General features: G+C 40.8%; 4 non-coding genes across 4 annotated transcripts; 2 read left to right on the top strand and 2 right to left on the bottom strand.

Annotated features, from left to right (window-relative positions):
- Positions 1-4,225: 4,225 nt before the first annotated feature.
- On the top strand, positions 4,226-4,299 carry trnah-aug (transfer RNA histidin (anticodon AUG)). Its single transcript has one exon. It is a non-coding gene; the product is annotated as a tRNA-His (tRNA).
- A 9,091-nt stretch (positions 4,300-13,390) lies between these two features.
- Positions 13,391-13,462, top strand: trnap-agg (transfer RNA proline (anticodon AGG)). Its single transcript has one exon. It is a non-coding gene; the product is annotated as a tRNA-Pro (tRNA).
- A 758-nt stretch (positions 13,463-14,220) lies between these two features.
- trnaa-cgc (transfer RNA alanine (anticodon CGC)) lies at positions 14,221-14,293 on the bottom strand. Its single transcript has one exon. It is a non-coding gene; the product is annotated as a tRNA-Ala (tRNA).
- A 3,008-nt stretch (positions 14,294-17,301) lies between these two features.
- On the bottom strand, positions 17,302-17,414 carry trnal-caa (transfer RNA leucine (anticodon CAA)). The gene is made up of 2 exons: positions 17,377-17,414; positions 17,302-17,347 (listed from the first exon to the last, which is right to left on the bottom strand). It is a non-coding gene; the product is annotated as a tRNA-Leu (tRNA).
- Between the last annotated feature and the right edge of the window lie 9,391 nt (positions 17,415-26,805).

The raw sequence follows: 26,805 nt of genomic DNA on the forward strand, positions 1-26,805 counted from the left end.
TCAGGAAATCCAGAGAACGTCTTCACACTTGTCATGGCTGTTGCAGAAAAACCTCACCCGGGATGTTGAATCTCACCCGGGTTTTCCTGAGAGATCATTCACCGAGCGAGTCCTCCATCTGGATTCCGCACTGAGCTGAAAGCTGCGCGAATTCCTCATTGTGTGTCCTGTACTGTGTAGCACAGTGACAAGAACGCCTTGAGTGTTTTTTTCCGGATGTGAAGGAAAATGCAAAAGAGCATGAAAAGTATTGATGGCATAAAATATCCATGGTACAACTCGAGAAGGAACTGACGGACAAAACAATGCCATTTGATGATTACAAGAGAAACACAACCGTCCGAACATGGGCTTGGATCCTGAATGCTTGCGTTAAAAGACAAAGCAAAGGATATAACCTGTAAATGTCTTCATGTCTTACAGTTTATGAAATAACACAATTGCTTCCTTTCTTAATAATTTCTTACTATTGATAGATGGTTTTTTGAATTTTAACAGAATCACAATTACAGACATTTGGGGTTAAACTGTTATTCACATACTCTAACGAAGAGAAACGTTAGTGTCTTCCGGTTTGTGAGCCCATTTCTCAAAAAATAAAAAAATAAGTTATAAATATTGAATTGTTCTATTTTGTAGGCTTGCATAGTCATTCATATTTCAGTTAAACATTTTCTTCTGTAGTAATTTCATTTGATATTATATTAATCCTGATTTACAATTTTTGGACATGGTTCATCTTAAATAATTTGTAATTAGTTTCAGTTTTGGAAAATCGCGCCCAGAAGCTACTAAAACTGGTTATGTTTGCATAATGTGTAATGTAATAGTAGCATTTTGGGTGGGAAAACAAAAGGCATTTCTTGGTATGAATCCCAACACTTCATAAGCGGCGTTCGAGGATTTCTCGCTTCAGATAAAGCTGTCAATACATCATAGATTTTTACTCAATCAATATCAGCAGTGTTATCGCTACCGAACACTAAATATAGATCCTGGCAATACTTCGTGAGATCTTCGTAAGAAAATCCAAAAAAGGACAGAAGCAATCAACGTTTCTTTTGGATCGAGAAGAGGATAATTATGAGACTCAAAATATGCCTGTCTTTTCTTTTTTCGAGGACAAATGGATTATTGAGGTGTAAAGTTGGGTTCAAAACCAAAGTCATCTGCTATTGCTGCTGTTTCTTTGATAGTTTCTTCAAATCCTTCAATTGATCATTGATATCGAGGAATAATATTATACAAATTGTGGTTTTCTGTTAATTGCCAATTTTATTGTTACATCTTCGTTTACAGATGTCTTCCATGTATCACAAGGTATAATAGTCGCCGTGTGTCCTCAGCTAAAATGTTTTAAAAAGTACGACAAAAGTACAATATGCTTAACAACATTTATGGTTATATCTATATTAAAATGAAGGTAAATATACCAAGATATTAAAAAACAATTGTACAGTCCTAACCTAATAATGCTTGTGAAGTTTTCCAATAAATCTGAACTGTAATTTTGAAATATTATTGCTGAGAATGCAAAGAGAATACAAAGATCAAATTCAATGAGTGAAAATACAAAAGTAGTTCACTAAACTGAGTTTCTTCCCTGAAATGATTTGATTTGCTTGCGAAGCACTAAGCAGCTTTGAACAGATCGCGGGAATCAAATATACAGATGGGTTCAGAGTGTGCTTTCCAACTTTTGTGTAACATTTTCCTTTGATAGGGCAGAGTTGTCTTCACAATCTGGGTTACATAAAAAGGAGTGACGTCAGTACAAAACAGCTTTCCTTCTTGGGGAACAACGGTTGTGTTCCATATTTCTAACTATTTTCGTTTCAAGATCTCAATTTAGTGTGAAACATAAAAGCCAGCTGGATAAATCTCTTACACATCATTTACAATGGCCTTTCAACTAATAGCCCGTGCAGGGATCAAACCTCAGCTAATGGTACGAGTTGCGTAAGGCTCTGCAACATGCAGGTAAGAAACTAACCTCTGCTTCGTCATTATATACACAGTGAGCTATATTTGCGAGCCTACTACCCGCTGCGGGCTCCGTATTTAATTGTGGTACAAGACCGGCTGTGGAGATGAAGTGAGACTGGTGTGTACATTAAAAGGCTCATAGTGTCCCTGAGAGGGCTCAAACCACCACCCTTTTGGTTAACAACCGAGCCACAAAAACCCATGTACAGCTTAACACTTCTCAGTCTCGGTGAAAGTTATACACTCCGTAAAATTTCCGGAGGTTAATTTGTTTTTAAAGGAAAATCACCAACAGCGGCCGAGATCTACTGGAGTTTTTCATTCTATACTGCGATTTCTGTAGGGTACCCTGTGAAAATACGAAATTTGACGAGAAGGGATTTACATATAAGGTCAGAAGGCTTGGGGAATTGGACCTTATGGTGAAGGCTGCGGGCTCAGCAGCAGCAGAACCTGATCAGTGTCAGTTGACTCCGATATACTTTGAAAAATAACTTCGGGATTTAGAGTCAGACGTGCTACCGTTGCACCATGGGGTATTTGATTTAAAAAAAATAGAAAAACAGTCAGTGTTCCTGGATCTGTTATCGAGAACAACACCTGCACAAGAGCTGCGCAGGAAGAATAAAATGTGGTCTGGGAAGAAGAGACTCTCTTCGGAAGAGCGGCGCGCTTCACAGGAGAATTTTTTGTGAAGCTGATTTGTCTCCTTTGGGGATTTCAAAATTGCTGATATCTGTGGCGCAAAGGTAGCATGTCTGACTCCACATTAGAAGGCTGCGTGTTCAAATCGCGTCGAGGTCTGCTATTAGTTTATCAGGTTCTGTTGGTCCTGAACACGGAATTCACACCATGTAGTTGAGTTCTATCTGTACACCACATAGATAATCTAAACACAATAGAACCCTACAGGACACGCAGTTAGGGTCTCACACAGCGAATACCCTTGAACACAAGAGAGAAGGCACAGTTCAAATCTGCGAAACATCACCTCTGTCTTTAGAGACAGCTACATCAGAGAATGGAATCCCGGAAGTTTAAAATAACTTCTTTTAATACAGGTTCAAGCAAACCTGAAAGTTAGGGAGTTTCCGGACACTTTTGTTTTATTAAAAAGTGTCTGAAGCCTGAAAATGTAATTTGAAAAAAAACCCGCTATTGGACAATAGCAGGTACTTTTTGTAACGATTTGCTATTTCATGCTGGAAAACAAAGGAAACAGACCCAATGTTTGCTTTCAGGTGCGGTTCATTACATAAAAGATATTACTGAGGAGCTCGAATAAAATTTAAACGAGCCAGGTAGAAGTCGAACCTACAATCTTACGATCCGAAATCAGATGCGTTATTTATTAAACCGCTGGCATTTCACATAACCTGAATTCCCTCATAGTGTGCTCAGCGTCGCTACTAGTAATCCACCGCCACGTCTAAAATTTCGATTCCGATTCCGAAATTCCGATTGATTGAGAATTCAAAGAAAGACTGTTTTCTTCCACCACACCGTATAATTATCACATCCCCCAGACTCTCCAACTTCTCCAGACCTTGCTGGGTGAGCATTTGCTCCGATAAATTAGGTCACGTATCATGTTAAATCACTTCTTCTCAACACAACATTTCCTGGTGCACATTTTCTCTATGAAAAAAATACATTTTTCCCTTGCACGATTTTTCGTTTTTTATCAAAACGTACAGCAAGAAAAAAGAAGAAGAAATAGTGTCGCAAAAGAACTCTGTCGCCCTTGGGAGATGTCAAACGCATTGGACATGAAAAATGCCCAATAAAAGCCATTTCTCTTCGTTTCTCAGTGTCGGGGCTGCTACTGTATGTAAAAGAGGCAATTTTCTCTGAGAGCAGTTTCAGCGCTTTCTGAACGCAGATGTCTCAGAGCGGTGTGTCCAAGTAGCTGTTAAAGGTGATGGTTATCTTGTCACCATAGCTTCGTTGGTTAAAGCACCTTTCTATTAAACAAAAGAACCTATGTTCAAATCCCAGCCGTGTATTTCTTCCTATCTTGTAGTATAGATCTTACCATTTTGGGCACTCACAAAGGGCTTGATTTCGTTAAATGCATGTGTTCATTTCCTTTCTGGAAAACTTGTTTTTTGATGAAATTCACACAGCTTGCGAAACATGAAATTCAGTTCTTGGTTATCAGTGCAGAAGAAATATTACCGGCTGGCAAAAAGAACGGTAAGAGATTTTTTTTTGATTCGAGAAAAGACTCCACCAGTCAGTCTCTGTGGTGCAATCGGTTAGCGCGTTCGGCTATGAACCGTAAGGTTGGTGGTTCAAGTCCACCCAGGGACGTGTTTTTTTTTGCGATGTAAACATTGTTTTTGCATAGGTCGATTGGATTTCTCAGCTAAACCATAGCCATTTTAATATTTGTAGGAGATGCGACTGTTCAACACGTGTCAAAAATGTCCAATAATGCCCAACATCGCAACTCCCCAGAAAACCATATTCACCCAAGGAAAATGATCGTCTAATCGTCATTTATACTCCCCTCACATCCTCTGCTGAAATATTTTAAAAATACAACGCAGATTTGTTTGAGAGCTTGACAAGCATTGTTTTGTTAGCACTGTGCATCTGGATTTTGATATTTTGACATATTTACCCTAATTTTAAACTGTAAATACTGTACAATCTGTTGTAATTGTGTTGTAATATTAAAATATGTTAGCTGAGGATGCAAAGGGGTGAAAGGGAAAGGTCAGAGGGTATAGTAACAACAAGGTTAGGATTGGTGGAGGTGGTAGGGGTGTTGATGGTTTTTCTCTGTAGAGGATGATTGAGTTTTTTATCCTTCTCTGAAGTGAGAAACTGGAAGAGTTGGGAGTTGAGAGATCTGATGAGGTTAGTTATAGAAGGAAGTTGATGTGGAGCTGTTAGCCGTAAGAATTCCTTAATGTCTTTGATGTTGTCATCAAAGATAAACTGCAGTCAGCAAAGATAAAAAGAAAATGATCTTTGCATACTGCCTTGTCTTTCTCACACCTGAAGAAGGCTCCACGGCCAACACGTTGTGTTTCCTTTCTTCTCTTTTCAGCATGGAATAACCCTTTACTTGTTCCTTTGCAGCCTACGCATGCTGACGCAGCTACTCACCTGATATTTAAATTTCCTATAATCACAAATATGAATGTCTACTGTGGGTATTTTTTCCATGATTATTTATTCTGTCATTGAAGCATATTTTATGTCATACCGAAGTGTCATAATCACTGAATTTTTTTTTTCATTTAGAAAGTAAGAAAATGATAAATCACTATGAATTGCATTAAGCCTGTTCTGATCTAGATTGTCTATATACTTTAACATGCCATGTTCACAATGTCACAACTCAGAAATGCAACAGTGAAGTGTTGTAATTACCAATGTACATAGTGTCGGAACATTGAGATGTTTTGATAATGAGGAAGGAGGGACATGCCATGTTCACAGGGTCATATTTAAAAAAATGGCACAGTAAAATTTCCTAAAGTTCAGGATTTTGATAGTCTGTTCCATTGTCTCTCACACCTCAGTGTCAGAATTTTTAGATGTTTTTATAACCAGGGGGTAGGTTTATAGCAAGAAGCAGAAAGTGCCATCACCCGTTGCTCATCCTCGGTTAACCATATATTCTCATATGCCATGTTCTAGACGTCCCATTTATATTAAAAAGTTCTTGTAAAATGCAAGATTTTAAGACTTTTTATGGTCAGAAGGCAAGGTCGTGGTAAATATGCAGAAAGTGCCTGTGAACTTCTGTTTTGTCTTATTTACTTATTGTGTTTGTGTTACTGTGAGTTTTGAAAATTGGTTTACAATTTTCTGAAATGTGTTTCACACAAAAATGTTATTTGGATAGTCACTACTTACATATTCCCATTTACTGAGGATAAATACAGTAATCCATCCCGATTAGTACTTTTAAAAATTACTGTAAAGAGCCATCTACAGGCGAAAGGCGGCATAACATCACAGCAGCAGCATTTAAGGCAGAAGAAGAAGCTGGCGAATAAGAAGCCAGCTTCAGCCTCGTTAATGCAATACCATTGGGTGAAGTGGAAAAATATTTCTTGCTCTGAATCCTAACATTTTTATAGGAGGTGTTCTAGTACTTCTTGCCTCAGATAAAATTGCCAATACACTTATTTCTACTCCATCAATAGCAGCAGCGTTATCGGTACTGAGTCCTAAATGTACGTCCTGTCATCATATAAAATGTCAAAAGTTTCAACTGCATTCAACTGATCAAAGTTCTCTTCGATGACAGTTATAATTTTATCTAAAATACATCCGAAACAAATTTGCACTGTTTTTTTTATCCAGAAGAGCATCATCATGAGACTCAAAACATACCTGTTTTTTCTTCTTTCCAGGAGGAAGGATTGTTCAGATGCAAACATTGGTCCAAAATCAATGTACTCTCCTATCGCTGTTGCTTCTTTAAATCCTTCATTTGAACGTCGATATTGAGGGATGATATCGTACAAATTGTGGTTTTCTTTTAAAGCAAATTATATTAAAGTATGAGCCTCTGTTATACTGTAGTTGTCTTGGAAGTTTCGAAAGGTATAATATACCCCCTTGTGCCCTCAGCTAAAATATGATAAAATACAACAAAATTTATTTACATAGAACAGCACTTATGGTTACATGTATATTAAAATTAAGATAAATATACAAAAGTATTAAAATACAAATGTACAGTCCTAACATAATCATGCTGTCCAACTGTCTTTTTTGCTTGTCAAGTTCTCCAACAAATCTGTGTCGTAATTTTAAATATTCTAACTAAGGATGCATCAAGAGCATAAATGAATTCTTCTGCCAGCCGTTCAGTCCTTGGCTGAATATGATGTCCTTGAATGTTGGTCATTATTGGCCATTCCCAGTGATATTGACTTACATACTTAATTGTTTAACAAAAACATTCACATGTCTTGCAAATATCAAGTGGGTTAAGGTTTTGCTAAGAAATCCGAATAAGTAGAGATGAGGTTTACATTGCAATAATGAGAAGTGCATTTCTGGGTGGGCTCAAACCACTAACCTTTCAATTAACAGAGACTCACATGTGTCCCTTTTCTCCATTTGCAAGCTTAAAAAAAGAAAATAATGCTTTTTTCTTACCAGCCTGCGATATACAAGGCAAGATTTGTATTTCATCTTTCAAAAGCTGTATGAATTTCATGAAAAGCAAGTTGTTCCAGAAAGAAAATGAAAACTTGCGTTAAACAAAATCAAGCTGTACGTAATCATCCATAGTGATTCATTTTGTAAGACAAGCACTGCTGGGATTTGAACTCAGCATCTCCTGTTTTAAGAGGAAAGCATGTTAACCAAATCAGCCAAAGTGCCATCAATGGATCAACACCATGTCTGAGTCAGTGATTGCAGCTGACTGTCACTGGAGGACAGTTCATCGTTCAACAAGTCAGCCTGCATAATGAGGGGGAAGAGACTGACTTCTGTGATGCAGTATCGACAAATACTAACCTTCTGTCCAACTGTTCTCTGCTGCATTCTGGATTAGCAGGTAAATATTGGTTTCCATGAATGTGTAGGGGTTTTGTGTATTTACTGGGACAATTATTAATTGTAGCAGTAAGTCACAAAATGATTCTTTGATGGCTATTAGAAAACCGACCTTGTGAGTTAACTCATTAACGCACACACACAGATACTAATACACTTATTAATACATAAAATGTGCATATAAACATAACAGATCTTAAGAGTGTGGGTTAGCAGAATACAAAAGGTATATATTAAATCATGAAGAGTTCCAAACCAAGAGGGACATACATTCAGTATACCATTCATTTAGACTGTTTCGTAAATGAACTGGGATTACAACTTCTACACTAGATACTCAAAAGCAAGTACATCACTCATAGGTATTAGATTGATATCAATTGTGGTTGAGGTAACAATTGAATTCTCGAACTGTAATGCAGAATGTTGAATACTCATCCGATCTGTGTGGATTCAGATCTCCCGCGGACACAAAGAAGTAGTGGCAGGCTGTTGCTGTGTGCAATCGGCACTCTCTGGCTCGGTGCCAGGCAGTGGCCGGTGCGGCTGGCGAGAAGGAGAGGAGGGAGAGATTCCTGCTGCGATGCGCTGCTGATGCTCTTTGAAGACCGGCTAGTTAGTGTTGGCTGAAACTAGCAGAGCTTGTGCATATGGAAAGTGACTGCGGGTCCAAGCCAGTCACACTCTTTAGATGGGAAGAAGACCAGTTCGTTCCCGATGTAGCGCTAGCCCTGAATCCTGAGATTCAGCTGTCGACAGTTCCGACCGTAGTTCACTCGTTGATCAGGCGAGCTTTGGCGGTGGAGTACCGGTGGTTCACGAGGCTGTCAGCTGGGCTAACCTTGGGCAGATCTTTTTGTTAGGGGCACCTTCTGGGCATTGTGCTGCCTGTTTTATCTGGAGGAACTACGGTAGTTCAGTGGCTTAAAGTTCCGCGGGCATTCGAGACCCACGTGGGGTTACCCTGCCCTACCAGTTCCTGATTGGCTGATTGAGGTGGAGGATGAGTAACAGTGACCTCTGACCTTAGGGTTGTAAACCTTGGGATGAGCCTCTCCCATGGAATCTCCCAGACAGTAAGGCGCCAGAGATGACCATTTATTAGGGTGGCTGATGAATCTCAGCCTTGGGAGCTGTTCCTTATCAGGAAACTCTATCAGCTAGCAAAACACCTTAAATGTGAACCAGATGGAATGGCCTCTCTGTATCCAGCTGCACTGAGATGAGGGAGAGAGGGACTGGCAAGGGAGCAGCAAACTTAATTCCTGTATTTTAAATACACCTTGCCGCTACATAAGTGTCCTTAGAAGAAAAATATCTTCTATGATAGTGGTACAGTCCATCAAACCCCTCCTATAGCCTTTCAAAGAGAAAAAAAACTGACAACAAAGTATGTCTATGTGTGGTAATCAACCAGGTCTTACAAACATTCTTAAACCCTTCCACCTCCTTTCACTGCAAATGATTTGTACATGTTAGAAGGTTAATTTTGGCTTCTGATATTATGGTGGATTAAGAGTCCTGAAATCTTTGTAGAAGTACAAAGATGAAAGAAAGGGCAGTGTAATCATGGCCAAGAAAAGGCAAATGTTGGACTATCTGCTTGGATTGAATGGAGCAAAACGCAGGCAACTCCTTGAGCAGAACCTGCTTCACCCTTCAGACTGGGGTTTCTGAAGATCTGTACATTTGAACTTTCAAAGTGACTAAAGTAAAGGAGTTTTCCCTTTTTACCACATAATTCCCACAGATCAACACTAACAGAGAGCCTAATTCCAGCCAGGATTCAATCACTGTCTCTCAGGCATCCCAGCAGTGGATTTCATGACTTCAGAAAGCCATCTTCACTAGTGGAGAACTCAATGCTCTGAGGTTTACTGGCAGAGTCTCACACTGGGTAATGTTAGATGTTGATAAATAATGTCCTATGGAATTCTACTGTTGATAAACTCTACTATGGAACTGCGATGTGTCTTGAAAAAAATCTTCTATGATAGTGGTACAGTCCAGCACAGCCTTTAAAAGAGAAAAAAAACAAGGTAAGTCTGTGGTGTAATCAACTAGGTCTTGCAAACATACTTAACCTCTTCCAGCTACCAACATTACAAATGCTGTTTACACATTAGATGGTTATTTTTGGCTTCTGATATTATGGTGGATAAAGAGCCCTGGAATCTTTGTAGAAGGACAAAAGATGGAAAGAAAGGGCAGTGTAACCATGGCCAAGAGAAGGGAAATGTTGGAGAGATCTTTTTTCATTCACTTTTTATCATTGTTTTTCCAGCCCAACAAAGATCAACATATATGAGCAGGCGTCCTGTGCCAAATCCAATCTGCCTTCCTTCCAAGCATAAAGGAATGTGAGTGAATTAAATATTGACATATGAAAATACACAAAAATATGCAATCACACTGTAGTGTGCTCTCTGAAGGCACCAGTTCTGTAGGGTTTGGGCATTTACTGGGACAATTATTAATTGTAGCAGTAAATCACAAAATTGATTCTTTTGATGGCTTTAGAATCCAACCATGCGACATAACTCGAACAACGCACACACACAGGTACTAATACACGAGGATACATTTATTAATACATAGAATATGCATATAAACCTAACAGATCTTATCGAGAGGGTTATCAGAATACAAAAGGTATATATTCAGTCAGATACAAAGTGTTACACATATCAAAAGGACATACGTTCAATATATCATTCATTTAGACCGTTTCGTAAATGAACTTGGTTATAACTTCTATATTAGATTCTCAAAACAAGTACATAACTCTTAGGAATTAAAGTGATATCAACTGGTTGGGATAACAATTGAATTCTCTAGCTGTAATGCAGTGAAGTTGAATACTCATCCAATCTCTGGGGATTCAGATCTCCTGCAGACTCAAAGAAACAGTTGCAGGCTGTTGCTGTCCAATCCGCGCTCTCTGGCTCGGTGCCAGGCTGTGCTGTGCGGCTTGTGACGGTGTGGTGCTGATGCTCACTGACCGGCTGGTTAGTGTTGGCTTTAACTAGCAAAGTTTGCGCACAGGAGAAAAGATGACTGTGGGTCCCAGCAAGTCAGGAAAAAGACCGGTTCGTTCCTGATGAAGCGCTAGTTCTGAATAGTGATTCAGCTGTCCACAGTTCCGACCTGTTCACGAGGCCTGCTGCTGGTGCTAACCTCGGGTGGATCCTCTGGTTACTCTCTGGCAACCTCCGCTCTAGACTCTTAGAACAAAGGAAAGTTCTGGCACTCGGACACACTGGCCGTTCCGTGGTTGTCCGGGCTGAGTCTCAAGATGGTCAGGAGGTGCGCTGTGAGAATGTCCTGCCCTTGGGAGCCTTCTGCTCCTGGGCCGTCCTGCCCTGGAATTCTCCTTTGAATTCCCTTTAGAAAAGTCCACAGAATTCTCCTGAATCTTACTACAGGCTCTCTGTGTTGCCTGTTTTTACCTGGAGGAACTCCAGCTCGTTGATTGGCTGAACGTTCCATGGGCATCAGAGTCCCACGTGGGTTACTTGGCCCTACCAGTCCCTGATTGGTTGATCAAGGTGAGATATGAGTCATTTACTCCTGACACCTAGGAATGCAGTCCATCTGGCACTCCCTAGACAGATAGGCGCCAATGGATGACCATTGATCATGATAGCCAGGCTTAGCTAAGTGCATCCCCCTTTGGGAGCTGTCCCTTATCAAAGGAAACCTTAAATCAGCCTGCATGAATAGTTTCTCTGTGGCTGCACCACAGAGATGAACAGAGATGGGGCCTCATTTGGGAAGGCTCAGAACACTTAATTCTTTCTTATTAATAAGCCTCGCCGCTACAACACATATGCAGTTTGAGCAAACATAAGACAATAACCAAGTACCACAAACTACCAGGCATCTAGTATCATTAGCAGTTCAGGTGGGGAGCTGCGTCACCATGTGTAGGCTGCAAAGGAACAAGTAATAGGTCTATTCCATGCTTAAAAGAAAAGAAAGAAAACACAACATTTCAGCCGTGGAGCCCTCACACCTGAAGAAGGCTCCACGGCTGAAACGTTGTGTTTTCTTTCTTCTCTTTTCATCTAGTGTCATTAGCCTTTTAACAGTTCCTGTCAAAATAAAATAGAAATGGAAAACATTCTAGAGAGAGTTTGAAATACCAAGGTACAATTTAAAACATATCTCTTCCACTACAACCACAATATTTTGGAGAGATCGTTGAACCTCACTGTTCTGACATGTCCGTTAGCCTACGTCCTGCTTCAGCAATGAATGTGGCGGGGCATATTCTGAGGGAGATGAGGTCAATCAGGTGGCAGGAAAACCACGCTATGCTTTTTGCTTTTTTTGAGATCCTGAAAAGGACAGAGGGGCCATGTATATGTGTGCAGCTGGATATGTAATTGCAGGTGGTGTAGCAAATTCTGCTGAAGCCCCACTGCCTGGTGTGGACGGTAGCTGTGCATGTTGCAGCAGAATTGTGCATGTGAGATCAAGGGGGCATGTCATGTGTTTCAGCACTTCACTCCCTTCAGTAGCACATGATTCCCTGAGTTCTTTGGATGACCTGTGGACCGATCTTTCACGATGAAGAATTCCTTAAGAAGAATAGATCTCAGCCCACCATCCCAATGCCTCCGTCTCAAAACACCAACCTCCCACTGCACTTAGTCTGCAAGGCAGTCCTTTCAAGTGTGATGACGACGCTGGGACCTTCGTTGCCTATTGTACGAGCTGAACTTTTGTGCTCATCAATTCAACGCTCTTTCCATCAACTCATCTTGTCTTTTGACGCTTCGTGTTTTGCGCTCCTTTGACTATCGGCATATCGGGTGACTGCAAACACTGAAGTTCTTGCTTACGGAGTGTGGAACATTGTTTTCAAGTGATCGCTGTTCTGTCATGTTGACGCCGAGTGAATCTTTCTTTGGCAACATGGGCAGGCCGACAGCAGCGCGAGCGAAAGTAATGGCAAATTTCTTGACTTATTTCTGAATGTGAATGTTCTTTAGGAAAGGGATGCGGCGTTGCTTCTCGCCCGTGTAAAGGTCACGCATTCCAGACGTGGTTATGAGTGAACAGTTGGCACAAGAGTCTGAAAAGAGCAAGAGAGGAAGCAACCCTGCCCCATGTGAGGAACAAACTCACGACCTTCAGATTATGAGATTGACACACTACCTACTACGCCAATGAGGCCGGCTGCAGTGCATGTGTCGGAAAGTTTGCCTCACGTGAATTTCAGTCACCTATACACTAATCTTGCGACGCCCTCTGCTGGATGTTGCATTTGCCTTTTGATCTCACCGATACTTTTTTGGTCTGTTTCTGTTGCGAGTCCGTCTTTCAGATCTCACCTAGCACAAGTCTCTCTGGCTGAAGTGGCCTCTCTGCTTCAGCATCGTGCCCTCACTCAGCCATTAAAAATGTCACTCGGACTTCTGACATGCTGACATGAAATGTCAAGAGAGAGTGGCGGAGACGCTTAAGCCAGAGAGAAGATGAAAAGGGGGCGTGGCTGCGAAATGCTTGACAGCTGCACGATGCTCTCCATGAAAGGCATGACCACAGGCTAAAAGACACCTTTCAGCACATCAAGCTCTAAGCACACACCTAGAGAACGCAGGAATTGATGCTGCTACTTCCCACATGCAAGGCAAGCGCTGTACCATACAAGCCAAACCCGCTTGCTGGGGCTTATGCCTCGGCGTCACCTAGTGCCACTTGTTCCCCTCTTACCAGGCAAAGTTCACTGCCCTTCGTCTGCAAGGCAACCGTGTAATTGCGGCTTTCTTGACTTATTGATGAAGGTCTGACTGGACGAGCGAATGACGCCTCTCCCCCATCCTCAAGCTCACTGACAGATTGAAATAGCCAATGTTGCCGTGGCTCGTTGGTCTAGTGGTATGATTCTCGCTTAGGGTGCGAGAGGTCCCGGGTTCAACTCCCGGACGAGCCCTCGTGTGCTCTTTTCCTCCTCTTCCACAAGACTGGGAACTGATATCCACATCACTTCGCAGCGTCTGCTTATGGCAAACGATGGAATGTGACTAATGACTGAACGAGCCTGGCGAATTCTCATCACGTGGCACAATGAGAGCGTGCAGTCAGCTCTCCAAGGCGGCAACCTCATTGCTCGTTCAAAAGAACACGTACTGAAAACTCATCACCACTATGTCGTAGATGAGCACCGCGATCGCTTGTTGTCATGCGTCCTTACTTGGGAAATGCAAAAGCAAAAACTGCCCTCTCTCAGCCACCGAAACGTGTGCGGCTCGCCTTGCGCTCTCTGCGCCTCGCATATTTGTGGAGCTGTCTGCTCTTCTTTCTGTTGAAGTACTCAAGTTACGGGGCGTCCTGCAGCCTATGATGTTCTCACTGAGAGCTTTCAAGATTTGAAGGAAAACTACGAGCTTGATGGCTCAAGTCGAACAAATGTGATTGTTAAGCAATCGATGATCAAAAGCACGTCTTCTAACAATTTGTGAGAGTATTATCAGCACTGTTTTCACTCGGATATACTTCTCACTTGCTAAGCTGACAAACTGGACGAGAAAATGCTGGAGACGCACTCAGTGCAGACTGAGGTTGGGAAGGAGGTGTGGCCCTTCAACGCTTGACAACTGAAGGACATTCTCTCCACAACGGAGGAGCACCTATCAGAAGTCGCAGAGGCTAAATTAGAGCACCGGGCTCCCAGAGCTCCAAACTCAGACCTGGAGGATGCGGGAATCGATCCCACTATCTCTCGCATGCGAAGCGAGCGCTCTACCATTTGAGCTAATCCCCCGCGCTTCATGCTTCTCGGCATCATGTCTTAACGCCTCTGCCCCTCTTGCCAGGCACCGCCCACTGCCCTTGGTCTGCAAGGCAGTCCTTTCAAGTGCGATGACGACGCTGGGACCTTCGTTGCCTATTGTACGAGCTGAACTTTTGTGCTCATCAATTCAACCCTCTTTCCATCAACTCATCTTGTCTTTTGACGCTTCGTGTTTTGCGCTCCTTTGACTATCGGCATATCGGGTGACTGCAAACACTGAAGTTCTTGCTTACGGAGTGTGGAACATTGTTTTCAAGTGATTGCTGTTCTGTCATGTTGACGCCGAGTGAATCAGTGTTCTGATGTGTGACAGTGACAGTGAAGCTCTGCTCTGTGTGCTTTAGGAGAGCTGATGTCCTCTGTGAAAGAAGAGGCCCCAGAGTACTATGACGATGCTGTAACTATACCTCAGAGTCCAGATGCCTTGTCAGGTGGGTTATTTCAGTCCAGTCCCAAAGAGAAACCTTGTACCAATCCCAGAAACTCTGAGTCTCTCTCCTCTATGTACTGCAGACCACATCACACTGAGTCTGTTTATTCTGCTGCCAGTGTCCAGCTCCTCTTCAAATATTTCACAAGGATACAAAGCATTGCCTTCTCTGTTCTGATACAGGCTGCACTGTTGTCAGTCACCATCTCAATTTAAAAAAATGGAATGGGTTTGAAATGTATTATATAATCAGGTTGCCTGATCCCCTGTATTTTATATCTGATGTGTAACAGTAAAACTGTCTCTGTGTGCTTCAGGAGAGCTGATGACTTCTGTGAAAGAAGAGGCTCCAGAGTACTATGATGATGCTGTAACTGTGCCCCAGAGCCCAGACACAGTGTCAGGTGAGTTATCATAAATAAGACTTGGTAGTACACTCTGTACCAGCCTGCATTAGCCTTTGTCATTAGAAATAAACACTACCTGGAAGAGAAATAGTCTCTGACAAGCCAGTATGTGTCAGAATGACAGCGAGATTACTGACCTGCTCTTCTGTTCACAGGGAGACTCCTCTCTGATGCGGCACCTTCTGGATACAGTGTGGATGACAGTGAGGGAGACCCCACTTTAGGTAAAGGGGACTACAGCCAGGGATCTCGGTGTGAGTGAGGTAGTTCAGGGATGAAGAAGATGATCCCCAGTAATCAATCGCTGTGCCAATCTCATCCAAGACAAGAGGGCACCAGGTCTAAGTGGTGGCTCAAATTGTGCTGTGTCCTGCATGGATCAATAGTAGCTAATACAGAGTCCTGATTGCATACCTCAGATGTCAGATCTAAGTGGGGAATTGATTCTGTTTTTTTATGTTCTGCTAGAGTATCTATTGGCTTGCCTTTATCAGCTGTGTTGGAAAGATAATCTGTGCTTCGTCTCAGGAAAAAATCATCAGTACTGTCATTTTATTCTGTGCGTATGGCCGTTATTTAAAGTATATAAAAATCACGAGTTCATAGATTTCTCCAAATATCAACGACACCTTGTAAACCTGTGATAAGAATTCCTTCAATCCAATAGTTTCACTCCAGGGAAAAGGCAGGGAAACATAGAGAATTCTTATTTAAAGACAACATCCGTATTGGATTGCATGTAAGCAGGCATCACTCAGAATTCCTAATATGATTCTGAATTCAGTTTTGCAGTTCTTTAGTGTTTTACTACTTTCAGAGAGTCCTTTATTGACCTTGCTGAAGCAGAGAAGCGACATAATCACAAATGTGACCAGTTTTTTTGCTGTTTCTGGTTAATAATGATTATTATTTTGTATTTTGATTAGTATTTTTCGTAGCATTCTTCTTCAGCTTTTAAGTTATTTGGTGAGCAAGAACCACTGAGAACGAATCTGAATGTGTGAGCCCATTTCAAAAAATAAAAAAAATAAGTTATATAAATCAAACCTTTTCTTCTGTAGTAATTTCATTTGATATTAAAATTAGTCCTGATTTACAATTTTTGGACATGGTTCATCTTAAATAATTTTGTAATAAGTTTCAGTTTAGGAAAATCATGCCCCAAAGCTACCAAAACTGGTAATGTTCACATAATGTGTAATGCAATAGCAGCAGTTGGGGTGGGAAACAAAAGGCATCTTTTGGTATGAATCCTAAAACTTCATAGATGGCGTTCTAGGATTTCTTGCTTCAGATAAAGCTGTCAATACAACATAGATTTCTACTCAGTCAATATCAGCAGTGTTATCACTACCAAACGCTAAATATAGATCCTGGCAATACTTCATGAGTTGTTCATTAGAAAATTGTTTATGTTTTTTTTTAACATATTTTCAATACCAGACAAAAAGTCGAAAGTTTCAATTTCATGCAACTGATGAAATCTCTCTTCGATGGAAGTTATAAGTACAGTACATCCAAAATACTGCGGAATCAATCAAATTTACATGTTTCTTGTGGATCCAGAAGATCATTTTGAGACTCAAAACATGCCTGTCTTTTCTTTTTTCGAGGACGAAGGAGTAGGAGCAGGAGTAGCAGTAATGGCAAGAACATGTTTAGAGTTCAGCACTTCTCATTTCTAATGCGGAGCCATCGACTCGGAAAGCACCAGCCCCGATAAAATAAATTGCAGAATTGCTGCCTACACGCTTTGAATTGCTGGCATTCTCTGAAAGCGTTCCTTTTTGAGGGTTCATGAAATTCCTCACATTTGAGCCAACACTAAAATATTTCATTTGGGGTCGCCTAATTCATAGTGCAAACCGAATCTACAGGGGAATGGTGTGGCACATGAAGCCGTTTGTTATTCTGTTGTGAGGTGTGAGGGGCGGAATGCAAATCGAGTTGGTGAATAGAAAATGAAACAGGAGTCACTTCTTGAGCTACAAATTCCAAAAAGTATGAAAACCTGTGCATTTTAACAGTGCAGAATACTCACAAATTGCACTGAGTTGCTTGCTTTCTTCTGCTGCTTTTATATTTCAGTCATTCACTGTCAGCTAGCACTGGAACAATTCAAGAGAGGTAAAAACAGAAGCAGTCAGGAGTGGGGTTTGAACCCACGCCTCCATTTGGAGACCAGAACACCCAAGCCAGCTGAAAAGACACACATCCTTGAGTCTGGCGCCTTAGACCACTCGGCCACCCTGACAAGCAAAAGCAAGGTGTGTGCTGAATGCACCAGTAGTTGACTAAACTGAGATTCTTCCCTGAAATTATTTGCTTGCGAAGAGCCAAGTTGCCTTGAATGGATCTTGGAATTCAAATATACGGATGGATTGTTATTTGGTTGTGAGTTTTGAGGGGCGTATTATAAATTGAGTTGGTGAAAATGCGCTTTTTGTTAGTCTGTCGGGAGGCTGCACAAGGTGTTTAGAGGGAGAACGTCTAAAAGACAGGCTCTCTATGTTTAACATCAAGGCAGATTTATTTTTTCTCAATGGAAATGCTCATCAGCGCTTTCAGCTTTACGTAGGGAATAACATCTGCTGAGATCACTTTTGAGCCAGTGCACATGGTAATGTGCCACCAAGTACATTTAATATTGGCTGTGGTAGCGAGCTGCTTTTGTTTGTGAGGCTTTTACTTCTTCAAGCTGAATTATCGGCAGGAGTAGTTTATTAAATCTTTGCTCATAGCGCTCCATCAGAAATACCTTGTCCATGTTCAAAAGAGATCAGAGGATTTACTTCATACTTTCACATAGCATACCTTACACGAAAGATTTAAATGGGGAATTGATTGTGCTTCTTGATGTTGTTCCTGTGGTTGCCTTGGTTACAATGGTGAACATTCTTCCACGTTCTGCTAGAGTATCCACTGGGTGGGCTTTATCAATTGGCTCGGATAGGTCATCAGTGCTCCGTCTCCAGAAAAATAATCAGCACTGTCTTTTTTCTGTGTGCATGACCGTCTTTTAAAACATATAAAATCACGAGTTCATTGATTTCTCCAAATAACAACAATACATTTTAACCCAGCGGTTAGCATTCCTCCAATCCAATAGTTTTACTCCAAGTAAAAAGCAGCGCAATATATAGAGAGATGATATTCAAAGATTTCAATGTTCTTATTGGATTGCCTGTATGCAGATATCGCTCAGAATTGCTAATATGATTTTAATTCAGTTTTTCTCTACTACTTTCAGAGTTTTTTATTGACCTTGCTGAAGCAGAGAAGTGACATAATCACAAATGCGACCAGTTGTGCAGCTGTTTCTGGTTAATAATGATTAATGCGAAAAAAAAACAGCTCCTTGCATTCAGAGCAAGAGCAACCAACATGCTCACTTGTTGAGTTGGGTATTTTCCAAGCTACTGTTCCTTAGCTGTAAAGTTATGTGGTGAGCAAGGACCTCTGAATCCATCAAGAAGACAGGAAAACTAATATCGCACTGCCGTCTTGTGTACAAAATATTTGTTCAGCTCTAACGTCTGTGTGCGTTGACAAGGCATCTCAAAAGGATGTATTAAATAAGAAAATGATCCTTTATGATACCATTCCTGTGGTTGGAGCGTTGTTTCGCCCTTTTACATTCTACAATTTTTACAGACAAGGTTTTATCACTGGAGTTGTACAGAACAAGTGTGCATCAGTCCATGAAAATCATCAGTACTGCTGGTTTTTAACGCTTGCGTTAAAAGACAAAGCAAAGGATATAACCTGTAAATGTCTTCATGTCTTACAGGTTATGAAATACAATTTCTTCCTTTCTTAATAATTTCTTAGTATTGATAGATGCTTTTTTGGAATTTTAACAAAATCACAATTACAGACATTTGGGGTTAAACTGTTATTCACATACTCTAACAAAGAGAAACGTTAGTGTCTTCCAGTTTGTGAGCCCATTTCTCAAAATATAAAAAAAATAAGTTATAAATATTGAATTGTTCTATTTTGTAGGCTTGCATAGTCTTATTCATATTTCAGTTAAACATTTTCTTCTGTAGTAATTTCATTTGATATTATATTAATCCTGATTTACAATTTTTGGACATGGTTCATCTTAAATAATTTTGTAATTAGTTTCAGTTTTGGAAAATCGCACCCAGAAGCTACCAAAACTGGTAATGTTCATGTAATGTGTAATGCAATAGCAGTATTTTGGGTGAGAAAACAAAAGGCATTTCTTGGTATGGATCCCAACACTTCATAAGCGGCGTTCAAGGACTTCTCGCTTCGGATAAAGCTGTCAATACATCATAGATTTTTACTCAATCAATATCAGCAGTGTTATCGCTACCGAACGCTAAATATAGATCCTGGCAATACTTCGTGAGATCTTTGTAAGAAAATCCAAAATACTACAGAAGCAATCAAAGGTATATGTTTCTTTTGGATCGAGAGGAGGATAATTATGAGACTCGAAACATGCCTGTCTTTTCTTTTTTTGAGGACAAATGGATTATTGAGGTGTAAAGATGGGTTCAAAACCAATCATCTGCTATTGCTGCTGTTTCTTTGATAGTTTCTTCAAATCCTTCAACTGATCATCGATATCGAGGAATAATATTACACAAATTGTGGTTTTCTGTTAATTGCCAATTTTATTGTAATTACATCTTTGTTTACAGATGTCTTGCATGTATCACAAGGTATAATAGTCGCTGTGCGTCCTCAGCTAAAATGTTTAAAAAGTACGACATAAGTACAATATGCTTAACAACATTTATGGTTATATCTATATTAAAATGAAGGTAAATATACCAAGATATTAAAATACAATTTTAAAGTCCTAACCTAACAATGCTTGTGAAGTTTTCCAATAAATCCGAACTGTAATTTTGAATTATTATTGCTGAGAATGCAAAGAGAGTACAAATATCAAATTCAATGAGTGAAAATACAAAAGTAGTTCACTAAACTGAGTTTCTTCCCTGAAATGATTTGCTTGCGAAACACTAAGCAGCTTTGAACGGATCGCGGGAATCAGATATAAGATGGGTTAAGAGTGTGCTTTCCAACTTTTGAGTAACATTTTTCTTTGATAGGGCGGAGTTGTCTTCACAATCTGGGTTAAATCAAAAGGAGTGACGTCAGTACAAAACAGCTTTCCTTCTTGGGGAACAACGGTTGTGTTCCATATTTCTAACTATTTTGGTTTCGAGATCTCAATTTAGTGTGAAACATAAAAGCCAGCCGGCTAAATGGTCTTTCAACTAATCGCCCGTGCAGGGATCAAACCCCAGCTGCTGGTACGAGTAGCGTAAGGCTCTGCAACATGCAGACGAGGAACTAATCTCTGCTTCTTCATTATATACACAGTGAGCTATATTTGCAAGCCTACTGCCCCCTACGGGCTCTGTATTTCATTGCGGTACAAGACCGGTCGTGGAGACTTCTCGGTCTCGGTGAAAGTGATACACTCCGTAAAATTTCAAGACATTCATTTGTTTTTAAAGGAAAATCACCAACAGCGGCCGAGATCTATTGGAGGTTTTTTTTTTCATTCTATACTGCGATTTCTGAAGGGTACCCTGTGAAAATACGAGTTTTGACGAGAAGGGATAGACATATATGGTCAGCAGGCTTGGGGAATTGGACCTTATGGTGAAGGCTGCGGGCTCAGCAGCAGCAGACCCTGATCAGTATCGGTTGACTCCGATATTTACCTTAGTGTCGATATACTAAGATGTTTTGGTAACGAGGAAGGAGGGACAAAGCAATTTGGCAGAATGTGTGCTATTTTGTTGACTATAAATCCCCACATGCTGTGTTCAGAGGGTCATTATTAAAAAAAACGTAACAGTAAAATCTCTTGTACTTCACGATTATGAGTGCCTGTTACATTGTGTCTCACACCTCAGTGTCAGAATTGTGAGACGATTTTGTAATCAGCAGAAATTGCATTCACCTTTTCCCAATGCATTCTCACATGCCATTTTCTCCCATGCCATGTTCAGAGGGTCATATTTTTAAAATGGTACAGTAAAATGTCCTGAAGTTCAGGATTGTGACAGTCTGTTATATTGTGTCTCACACCTTGATGTCAGAAATATGAGACAATTTTAAAATCAGGAGGGAGGGCCCTAGCAATATAACAAACATTGCATTTACCATTTGACAATGTATTCTCTCATGCCATGTTCAGAGGGTCGTATTTAAAAAACGGTACAGTACAATGTCCTGAAGTTCAGGATTTTGATAGTCTTTTCCATTGTCTCTCACTCATCTGTGTCAGAATTTTTAGACATTTTTATAACCAGGAGGTAGGTTCACAGCAATAAGCAGAAAGTGTGATCACCCTCTGCTCATCCTCAGTTAACCATATATTCTCATATGCCATGTTCTAAATATCCCATTTAAAACTGCTATATTAAAATTTCTTGCAAAATCCAAGAGTTTGAGACTTTTTATGACCAGAAGGCAAGGTCGTGGAAAATATGCAGAAAGTGCCAGTGAACTTATGTTTTGCCTTTGTCTTATTTACTCGTTGAATAACATGCCAGATTGTATTATTGTGAGTTGTGTTTCTGAAATGTGTTTCATACAAAAATGCAATTTGGACAGTCTCTACTTACATATTCCCCTTTACTGAGGATATGTACAGTAATACATCCGGATAAGTATTTTTAAAAATGACTGTAGAGAGCCATCTACAGGCGAAAGGCGGCATGACATCACAACAGCAGCATTTAAGATGGAACGAAAAACGCGAAGAAGCTGGCGAATAAGAAGCCAACTTCAGCCTCGTTAATGCAATAGCATTAGGTGAGGTGAGGTGGGAAAAAAAGCAAATTTTATGCTTCAAATTCAATACATTTTATTTATTATGAATGTGCCGGAAATTTTTCAGTACTTTAGAGGGTTCTGCCATTTTAGATGTTATGCTGTTCCTGTCTGATTTATCAAATGTGTCATTTAAATCTCCCGTCATTTCTATATCAGTCTGAAGGCCTTGAAGTAAAGATTGCAATTCATCCAAAAATGCAATTCATCCAAAAAAAGTTTCCCACTGGTGATACATACAAGGAAATGAATGTACATTATCCCCCAAAATCAACAAATTTAAAATCAAATACCTCCCTCATCTGCAGGTGGAGAGAATAATGTCAGAATAAATACAGGTTTAAAAGTCAAGAGCATTGATAGTCCTATTTGAAAATGACACTAAAATGCTCACAATATATTAAAAAGCTCTGTAAAATAATAAAAAATAAAACAAGGTAAAAATAAATAATACACAGTTATAAAGCTCAGGAATTATCAATGGGAAGTTACAATGGGTTGATATGATTTAAAAAATAAAATGTTTGAAAAAAATCCACTTACAATATGCTAAAAATGGCAAGAATACTTAAAACAGGTGTGTAAAATTAAAAAATAAATAAAACAAGTTAAAAATAAATACTAAATGGTTTTAAAATTCAGGAATGTGATTGGTCAGATGCTTACGATGAGTGTTGCTGGTGTTTCGTGTGATTTACCGAAATGAAAAAAATATTCAATTTAAAAAACGGCAAGAGCTCGTATGAAAAAAAAGTTCTTCAGTATCTTTGTTGTAACAGCTGCACCAGAACTAGTGTATTCATATACATCAGAAAAGTAGCTGAACTTGACTGATTTATATTCAGTTATATGCATTGGGGACGAAAAGGAGACTTACAGTGCCTTGCGAAAGTATTCGGCCCCCTTGAACTTTTCAACCTTTTGCCACATTTCAGGCTTCAAACATAAAGATATAAATTTTTTATTTTATGTGAAGAATCACCAACAAGTGGGACACAATTGTGAAGTGGAACGAAATCTATTGGATTTTTGAAACTTTTTTAACTAATAAAAAAATGAAAAGTGGGGCGTGCAAAATTATTCGGCCCCCTTGCGTTAATACTTTGTAGAGCCACCTTTTGCTGCGATTACAGCTGCAAGTTGCTTGGGGTATGTCTCTATCAGTTTTGCACATCGAGAGACTGAAATTCTTGCCCATTCTTCCTTGCAAAACAGCTCGAGCTCAGTGAGGTTGGATGGAGAGCGTTTGTGAACAGCAGTTTTCAGCTCTTTCCACAGATTCTCGATTGGATTCAGGTCTGGACTTTGACTTGGCCATTCAAACACCTGGATACGTTTATTTGTGAACCATTCCTTTGTAGATTTTGCTGTATGTTTGGGATCATTGTCTTGTTGGAAGATAAATCTCCGTCCCAGTCTCAGGTCTTTTGCAGACTCCAACAGGTTTTCATCCAGAATGGTCCTGTATTTGGCTGCATCCATCTTCCCCTCAATTGTAACCATCTTCCCTGTCCCTGCTGAAGAAAAGCAGGCCCAAACCATGATGCTGCCACCACCATGTTTGACAGTGGGGATGGTGTGTTGAGGGTGATGAGCTGTGTTGCTTTTACGCCAAACATATCGTTTTGCATTGTGGCCAAAAAGTTCGATTTTGGTTTCATCTGACCAGAGCACCTTCTTCCACATGTTTGGGGTGTCTCCCAGGTGGCTTGTGGCAAACTTTAGACGAGACTTTTTATGGATATCTTTGAGAAATGGCTTTCTTCTTGCCACTCTTCCATAAAGGCCAGATTTGTGCAGTGTAAGACTGATTGTTGTCCTATGGACAGACTCTCCCACCTCAGCTGTAGTTCTCTGCAGTTCATCCAGAGTGATCATGGGCCTCTTGGCTGCATCTCTGATCAGTCTTCTCCTTGTCTGAGCTGAAAGTTTAGAGGGACGGCCAGGTCTTGGTAGATTTGCAGTGGTCTGATACTCCTTCCATTTCAAGATGGTCGCTTGCACAGTGCTCCTTGGGATGTTTGAAGCTTGGGAAATCTTTTTGTATCCAAATCCGGCTTTAAACTTCTCCACAACAGTATTACGGACCTGCCTGGTGTGTTCCTTGGTCTTCATGATGCTCTCTGCGCTTTCAACAGAACCTTGAGACTATCACAGAGCAGGTGCATTTATACAGAGACTTGATTACACACAGGTGGATTCTATTTATCACCATCAGTCATTTAGGACAACATTGGATCATTCAGAGATCCTCGCTGAACTTCTGGAGTGAGTTTGCTGCACTGAAAGTAAAGGGGCCGAATAATTTTGCACGCCCCGCTTTTCATTTTTTTATTAGTTAAAAAAGTTTCAAAAATCCAATAGATTTCGTTCCACTTCACAATTGTGTCCCACTTGTTGGTGATTCTTCACATAAAATAAAAAATTTATATCTTTATGTTTGAAGCCTGAAATGTGGCAAAAGGTTGAAAAGTTCAAGGGGGCCGAATACTTTCGCAAGGCACTGTACATGGATTTTATTAGGTTTTAGGAATCAGAAAATTTATTTGTACGTTTATGCCTACGAGCAGAAATAACTTCCTGCTTTCAGCGCTTTTATTGTTTCTGCTTGTAACCTCGAACAGAGAAACCCGGTACTGACTCACAGAAACGCCCCGGAGTTTCTGTGTTTCTGGGATTTAAGAGGGATGTACTGTATGAAGACAGTAAAGGGAGTTTTTTTTCCCGCTGTAGAGTATGAAGGCGGTGTGACGAGTCTGGAGGGTGGAGACGCGCATTCCGCACGGGGAGCGCAGAACAACGAGTTTCCCCTGCAGCTCACCGAGTCCTGTCCTATATAACCGCTGAGCCTGGGACACACTGAATCTCTAACCAGCGTTGGCGATGTAAAGGGTTAAACCCAGAAGTCGAGAGTGGAGTTTTTGTATAAGTGTAAGATTAAGGGAATAGGGTTTTGGGGAGTTTGGTGCACAGAAGAGGTTTCGGTTTAGGTTTAGTTTGCTTTTGACACATTTGTAACGGCCATGGCGGCCTGTAGATTCGGCATGCGCCGTTACTTTTGCGCACGTTTGGTGAATAAGGGTGGTGAGGGTTCGGCTCACTCGGGTGATATTTCACGGTTGGACTTTTTAAGGAAGGTGTTACAGAAAGGATTAAGGCATTAGATGTCAAATGCTTAATCACTTTTCTGAAGGGAATTGGTTTTGACATTAGTTTCAATCGGCGAAGTTACTGGAAGAATTTTGGATGAAAATAGAGGAGAAAAAAAGATGTGGGCCTAATTAGAATGTTTGAATGGCAGAAGCTGATGGATCTTTCTAATGTGGTGTGAGCCTGGTCAGTACCTGGAGGGGAGACCTCCTGGGAAAAACCAAGGTTGCTGCTGGAAGAGGTGTTAGTGGTGCCAGCAGGGGGCGCTCACCCTGTGGTCTGTGTGGGTCCTAATGCCCCAGTATAGTGACGGGGACACTATACTGTAAACAGGCGCCGTCCTTCGGATGAGACGTAAAACCGAGGTCCTGACTCTCTGGGGTCATTAAAAATCCCAGGGCGTTTCTCGAAAAGAGTAGGGGTGTAACCCCGGCATCCTGACCAAATTTCCCATTGGCCCTTACCAATGATGGCCTCCTAATAATCCCCCTCTATGAATTGGCTACATTACTCTGCTCTCCTCCCCACTGAGAGCTGATGTGTGGTGAGCGTTCTGGCGCACTATTGCTGCTGTCGCATCATCCAGGTGGATGCTGCACATTGGTGGTGGTGGAGGGGAGTCCCTATTACCTGTAAAGTGCTTTGAGTGGAGTGTCCAGAAAAGCGCTATATAAGTGTAAGCAATTATTATTGATTAATAGGACTGTGATTGTTCGCATGTTTAATGAGATGGTGATGAAGGAAGATGTTGTGACATGGTTGTCTAAGTATTGTTTAGTGAAAGGTGAGCTTCAGAAAGTCTTGGATGATGATGGCATCTGGAACTGTTCATGGAGAGTACCTGTTTCATTGCATGAAGACAAAAAATGGTTATGGTGGATTTAAACACATTCCTTCTTTGATTGGATTATGTGAAAATAGAGGCCTTGTGTTCTACCAAGGGCAGCCAAAACCGTGCAGGAGATGTGGGGAGCTGGGTCACTTTGTGGATGCCTGTACAAAGGTGGTGTGTGGTAAGTGCAAGGAAACTGGACATGCATATACTGAATGTACAAGCGTGAGGAAATGTAATCTCTGTGAGTGTGAAGGTCATGTGTTTAAAGACTGTCCAAATTCCTTTGCAAATAGAACAAAACTGGTAAGACCGATGCAAAAACAGGAAGAGTTTGAAGAGGTATTTAGGGCTGGAGCAGTGGTTCTGGATCAGGAACTGGATGTGGTTGACGTTGAAGAAAGTGGTGAAAAAGAGAGCGAGGGTTCAGAATGGAGTGAAGGAGATGAGGCTGAGGTAGAAGAGAATGATAATGTTGCAAAAAGTGAGGTGGAATCTGATTTGATTGGTAGCATCTCTTCCAATAGCCTGCCACCTGTGGAGACTGAAAGTGCTCAAATGAAATGTACAGAACAGTGGGTGCAGTCTAAAAGAGACATTGGATTTAGAAAATGATTTAACTCCGAGCAGAGTGAGGGAAGATCATTTTCCAAGTCCTCAGGTAGGTTCTCCCATGGGTTTAGATGTCTCCAATATATGTGATCTTACTGACCAAGCTTCAGAACCAGAGACTCAAGGATGGCAGGTGGAGAAATATCCTATGGATTGTGGGGGTGGTGGAGGAGGAGACAATTAAAGCAAAAGTGGGGGGGGGAGGCCTGTATAGTAGGTG

Source organism: Atractosteus spatula, unplaced genomic scaffold (genome assembly GCF_055471065.1).
Source record: "Atractosteus spatula isolate fAtrSpa1 unplaced genomic scaffold, fAtrSpa1.hap1 Scaffold_83, whole genome shotgun sequence".
Classification (NCBI taxonomy): Eukaryota; Metazoa; Chordata; class Actinopteri; order Semionotiformes; family Lepisosteidae; genus Atractosteus; species Atractosteus spatula.